The sequence below is a fragment of the Octopus bimaculoides genome, chromosome 13, assembly GCF_046866305.1.
Source record: "Octopus bimaculoides isolate indiv1 chromosome 13, ASM4686630v1, whole genome shotgun sequence".
Taxonomy (NCBI): Eukaryota; Metazoa; Mollusca; class Cephalopoda; order Octopoda; family Octopodidae; genus Octopus; species Octopus bimaculoides.
In genome coordinates, this window is record NC_142940.1 from 48557802 (window position 1) to 48565301 (window position 7500).

The window sequence follows — 7500 nt, forward strand, 5'->3', positions numbered from 1 at the left end:
AGTCACTATAACTGTGGAATTGTTTAACGTTTCAAGCGGTGCAATTTCAAAAAATCTTACTGACATTCTAAAACATAAGTAACGAAAGAGAAATCAGACCGTGAGAAGTTTTCCTATGGCTCAATGGAACACTCTATCTTCTCTAATGAATTACCATTCACTCTTTTTCGGACTTCCAGGTGAGTTTTTGTAAAGAGCAGAGCCAGCTACTAAGATAATACAGATCTATATTTAAGACATGAGGAATTATGTACATTATTTACATTATTTGCATTTGATGGATATTTGTCCTCATCTTGTTTGTTGTTTACTCAACGTTTCGATTGATATACACTCCAGCCTTCATCAGGTTTCTTGGAGAAATTTCGAACCTGGGTTCTCATTCCTAAGGTATTTTTTGATGGCCTAGTGGTTAAGAGTGCCGGCTACAAACCCCAAGATTCCAAGTGTCATTCCAGGCAGTGACCTGAATAATAATAATAATAATAATAATAATAATAATAATAATAATAATAATAATAATAATAATAATAATAATGAGAAGAAGAAGAAGAAGAAGAAGAAGAAGAAGAAGAAGAAGAAGAAGAAGAAGAAGAAGAAGAAGAAGAAGAACAACAACAACAACAACAACAACAACAACAACAACATCGAAAAATACCTTAGGAATGAGAACCCAGGTTCGAAATTTCCCCCAGACACCTGATGAAAGCCGGAGGGTATATCAGCCGAAACGTTGTGTTAACAACAAACAAGATGAGGACAAATATCTGTCAAATATAAATAATGTAAATAAAGCTACTCAGATGTATTTTCCGGCGATCTAACTCGGTATACAAGATCTCACCTTAACTTAATTTACTTAATTTATTTAATTAATTAAAGAAAGCTGTTTTGTATGACACTATATATTTGACGCATTCATTATTTTATGATTCTAATAAGAAGGAAACATATTTTAGAATTTCTGTAATAGATTTACTCGAGGTGATGCATAATAGGATCTGGCACATATTTCGTTTACGTCAGTGTCATTTGAACTCTGCACTGCATTATCCACTTGTGTTCAATATGCTTGATTTGATAACTTTTTCTTCATTCTTCATGCAGTGTAAGCAATCTGTGCTCAGTTATCTTCCGACCCGTCTATCTGTCAGTCTGTGCATTTACCCCCCCCCCTCTCTCTCTCTCCATATATATATATATATATAGATATATATATATATATATATATATATATATATATATATATATATATATATATATATATATATATATATACATATATATATATATATATGTTTATATATATAATCATAAATATATAGGGATTGACAGTAACCTGCTTCTCCAACATACTGAGAATTCAGAAATAGCAGTCAAAGAACTACTGATTTCAAAACTACAAATTATTACTCCAGATTGATAGCGATATTTTTGATACACACAGAACAAAAAACAGTAGAGAAGAGTAAAAAACACTTGCCTTTAGTTAATTTAGTACAATTGTTTCACAGTTAAGAGTAAAATACTCTATTCTGATCTTCAGCTAAATATTCTAATAAATTTGTTAATGTCTAAATAACTCACGTTAATTTTGACCATGTGAACATCAATACCACGTGAGGAAGACGTTAAGAAATTTATCGGCCAGTAAGTTCAAAATCCCTCGCACTAATGAATTTCAACTGAAATTTACACTTAACTGTGAAACAATTGTACTAAATTAACTAAAGGCAAGTGTTTTTTACTCTTCTCTACTGTTTTTTTGTTCTGTGTGTATCAAAAATATCGCTATCAATCTGGAGTAATAATTTGTAGTTTTGAAATCAGTAGTTCTTTGACTGCTATTTCTGAATTCTCAGTATGTTGGAGAAGCAGGTTACTGTCAATCCCTATATATTTATGATTATAAATGTTTTTTACCGAAGAAGGTTTTTTCATACTGAGCTACCCGGCAAAATTGTTGATTATTAATTTTATTACTAATTGACGATTCCCTGCCCTGCATATCTATATGTTTATATATATATATATTTTATATATATATATATACATATATATATATATATATATATATATATATATATATATATATATATATATATATATATGTATATATACATATATGCCTGTGTGTATGTATATATGTATGTATATATATGTATATATATATATATATATATATATATATATATATATATATATATATATATATATAAACAAATAATAAATGAGTATATGCATATATACGTACAGGTGTGTGCATACCTACGTCTACCTGTATATATAGGTGCATATCTCGGTACAGGACATTGCAAATAAAACGTAGACAAGAAATAATAATAACCAGAGTACAGAAAATGCACAAGCCACAGAGAGAACATTTTCCTTGATCAGCTACCGCCGTTTTATCACCCCCCACCCACTTTCAAGTTCGTGCCTCACAGCGTTCATATACACATAATTTTTCACGTCTGGCCGCATGGCCTTTTCCGTTTGTTTAACTGTCTTGTTTTCTTTTCCGTTTGTTTTCCTGTCTTGTTTTTTGTCCGCCACTACATTCCTCCATGGCACAGGTTTAATTTGTGTATACAAATTTAATTTGTGGTCCATGGGAAGAGCCGTTTTAACGATGCGTCCTGCCCAACTCTTCGAAACGCCGGTGTTAAAACGGGGGTAGCTGATAAAGGAAAATGTTCTCTATGTGGCTTGTGTGTTTTCTGTACTCTGGTTATCATTATTTCTTGTCTACGTTTTGTTTGCAATGTCCTGTACCCAGATATGCACCTATATATACAGGTAGACGTAGGTATGCACACACCTGTACGTATATATATGTATATACTCATTTATTATTTGTTTCTACATGACCGAACGCCAGCGTCACCACTGTTATATATATATATATATATATATATATATATATATATATATATATATATATATATATATATATATAGATAGATAGATAGATAGATAGATAGATAGATAGATAGATAGATAGATAGATAGATTGCGTGGCACCTTGGGCAAGTGTCTTCTACTATAGCCTCGGGCCGACCAAAGCCTTGTGAGTGGATTTGGTATACGGAAACTGAAAGAAGCCCGTCGTATATATGTATATATATATATATATATATATATATATATATATATATATATATATATATATATATATATATATACATATATATATATATATATGTACGTGTGTTTGTGTGTCTGTGTTTGTCCCCCCATCATCGCTTAACAACCGATGCTGGTGCGGTTACTTCCCCGTAACTTAGCGGTTCGGCAAAAAGAGACTGATAGAATAAGTACTACGTTTACAAAGAATAAGTCCTGGGGTCGATTAGCTCGACTAAAGGCGGTGCTCCAGCATGGCCACAGTCAAATGACTGAAACAAGTAAAAGAGTAAAAGATATGTATATAAACATATTTACAGTGATATGGAGAAGTACTTTAAATAATAATTGAACATTAGCCACTTTTAATAACACTCTATACACAAAAATGCCTGTCAGTGTGTGCGTGTGTGTGTGCGTGTCTGCGTGAATGAATGAGTATTTGTGTCTACATAGATATTTATACCGTTTGTTCGACAATAAAAAAAAAGAACAGGAGAGGCACACGCGCACGCATACAGTAACACACGGTCACAGAAACACAAACTAAAACTTGATTCTCAAACGTAATATAAATACTAATTAGTAAATGACATGTGGGGATCAAAAACGAACTCATTAACAAACAACTACGGTCTCTTGATGACACATGACAAGGTCGTATATTGTGTCGCGTTCAGCTCTGTCAATGACTGTATTATGGATGAGCTGTGAAATGTTGCCAGTGTCACCAGCAGGGATGATGGAGTTGAGGGCGCCATTGGGCAATATTTAACACCAACGATAACATCAGTAATAAAACACACAATGCACTTCTTTCACACACATGTTAGCGTGTGTACGTGTGTACGCATGTATATACATATATACATTACATGCCTACACACACACACACGGGCATATATGTGGGTGTGTGTGTGCATATATATATATATATATATATGCACACACGTACTGCCATACAGATGTGTTTATTTGTGGGTAATTTATTTGGCTTTTGAAAAATATAGAATTTCATTTCCTTTTTATTTGTTTTTATGTTTTCTAGTTTATTAATTTCTTTATTATCTTTTTCTTCCTTGCTTTCCCTTTTCTCTTTACATTTAAGTTTGGAAGTTTAGACCAGAATTAACAAGACTGCGAGCATATGACACGCTCTTAGTATGTATGTATATAATAATACAAATGATATGTGAGCATATGCATATGTACATAGATATAAGTACATACCTACATCTACCCGTATATATAGATGCATATCCGGTTACAGGACGTCACAAAAACGTGGTAAAAAAAAAACACTCTTATGTATCTACGTACTTATATATATATATATATATATATATATATTTCGTATGTGTAATTCGTATATATTCAAATTAAATGGAAGTGGAGAGATAAGTTACTGAAGAGATTGCAAGAGTGCAATGAAATAATTTAACAAAAAACTATATAAATTAATAAAGGACTGAACCAGTGCGTGTGTTTATTACCGGCATAATGCCTCTCCCAAGGTTTAATTGTGTATATATATATATATATATATATATATATATATATATAGAGAGAGAGAGAGAGATAGATAGATAGATAGATAGATAGATAGATAGATACACACATACACATATATACATACATGTATAGATATATATATGTACACACACACACACACACACACACACACACACACTTAGATATATAAATGCATGTATATTATATTCAGGCATTTATATTATTTATTTTAGTATTTTGTGTATTGTTCTTGTTTTCATTTCTAGTTTTATTTATTTCGGATGCAATTAATACGTTTGTGTGTGTGTGTGTGTGTGAGTGTGCGAGTGTGTGTGCGTGTGTGTTTATATATAAATAGCGAGAGGGAGCATATTTGGATACTTAATTTTCAGTATATTACTCGCTTCAAAACAATTAAAAATGCGATGTGCATTACGTTTCCTGCATCTATGATGGGTTTAGAAGTGTGAGTACAGAAAGTAATGTCACGCTGCTTAATACAGTGTTAGAGTTAATACTACTGGATATGTTGAGTCGCTAGAGATATTTGTTAATACCTGGATTGCTGAATCATGCAGTGGAAGGCCATGAATGTTTCAACAAAACTCAGCATTCTTTTAGAAAGTTCAACTAATCCAGAAATGAATCTGAGATATAATTTTCGGTCATGTTTTATTAAACCTGTAGACTCGAATCTTGCCAGATTTAAATCCCATGGACTATTGTATTTGGAGCATTGTTGAAAAGGAAATTAATACGTAACCTTGACCTGCGACTTGTAGTAGTACGGACATGTATACAGAAAGATAGGGAAGGAAGATGCATAAGTTTTACTGATGTGCAGTCAACTTACCTTGAAATGGTCCGTCAGGAGACTACCCTCCTCCTTCTTCTGCACATCAATATCATAGAAAGATTGCGTTTCACTAGGTCATGCGCAGCCGAGTAAACTAAAGTAATGAGAAATAAAGTGCGACCCAGAATTTGAGGTCGGAGACAGATCTACATTCAGAAAAATGGATATGTGCCAATGAAAATCACGAACTGCAAATATCTAGGATAGCGATACTATGAAACATTGGTCGAAATATTTGTGTGGATAACTACACTGTTCTCCTTTCTGAAGTTAACAGTTTGTATTTACTACAGAGCAACGAACAGTTGGAAGCTGTCACTACGTAGAAAAACATCCAGGTAGTTTCGTGATATTAGCAGCATTCCCTTAAATTAGAGACGGATGGAACACTGATGTAGTCTATTCCATTTCTTCAAAGAATGGTGCTTATGTGGTGGCAAGTTCCAGCTTATCGATGATGCAGGGATAATGATCATTCATAAGTGAAATCCTGATTTACAGGAGTATGGAAATTCCCGATGTATTTTCCCTTCCGCCAGTTGCAAGGAAATATCTGGTCACAATACTGATTAGGCAACTGCCAAAAATATCGAAACGAATTGTTTCAGTAATATAATTACACTGATGGACCTTCAGTGCATTTGACTCATGTCCAACTCACTTTTAAAGTTGCTGTTCATCCAGGGAAACTATGTTTGCAACAACAATTCGATTGTTAGCTAAATTGTGATCACTCTCTGCAGCATCCATATGCATCTATCTACGAGGCCGACGTCTTTCTAAATTTAGTACGTTAATGAACAATATATTTGTTGAAACCTAAAAGTTATTTGCATACATTGTTATATTAGTTCAACCACATATATATATATATCTAAAAGAATTTTTCAGTAGAAAACCTTATCTTACATTATTATGCATGCAGCTGTATGTAGAAAACTGAGGCAACATAAAAAAAAATCTAGTTTAAGGTTAACACTGAAAAATTAATGTTTAAGTCAATACAGCAACGATTAAAATTGTGTGAATTGGAAATTAGTAATTATCTCCCTTTAAATTGGGGGGAAAAAACGTTTGGAAAAGGTATTTAAAATATCGAGAAGAGTACTTTTAGGTTTCTTTTCAGTGGAAGTATACAAGAAGTTTCTTTTAACGTGCAAACCGAATACTGAGCTGAAATAGCTCTAATTACATGTTAGATATCTAAATAAAGCCATGCTGTTTTTCTTTTTTATGTTAAATGTGCTTCGAAAGAAAACTGAGAATTCATGGTGATTTGAGTATTAAAAACCAAATAACTCTTCTTTGGTTTGTAAGAACAACATATTCGAACACACGTTGTAGAAGTAGTGGTAGTTGTTGAACTTGGAGTTGGTGCTTCTGGCAGTATTAATATCGTTCGTAAGAGGCAAGCTGGCAGAATCGTTAGCACGCTGGACGAATTGCTTACCGGTATTTCGTCTGTCGCTACGTTCTGAGTTCTAATTCCGCCGAGGTCGACCTTACATTTCATCATTTCGGGATCGATAAATTAAGTACCAGTTCAGTACTGGGATCGATGTAATCCACTATCCCCCTTCCCCAAATTTCAGGCCTTGTGCCTGTAGTAGAAAGGATTAATGTTGTTTGCGTTGTTGCTCTGGTTAATATTTGCAGTTACTAGTGGAGCTAACGGTGGCTGTCGTGTCAGCTATGTTGTCGGTGGTGTTGATAATATTGGCTGAGGTGGCCGTTGAGTTAATGTTGCTGTTGGGTACGTTAAAGCGCTTGGCGTAGTAGTCAGGATATTCGTCTCACTGTTGTGAGGTCGTGAGTTCAATTCTTGGCGACGCGTTATGTCCTTCAGTAAGACAAGTTATTTCAAGCGTTGTTAATGGACAAACACATGTCCAAAGACACTCATATATATATACATGATATGTATGTGGGCGTGTGTGCGTGCGCATGTGTGTATGTATGTATGTATGTATGTATGTATGTATGTAACGGGCTTCTTTTAGTTTCTT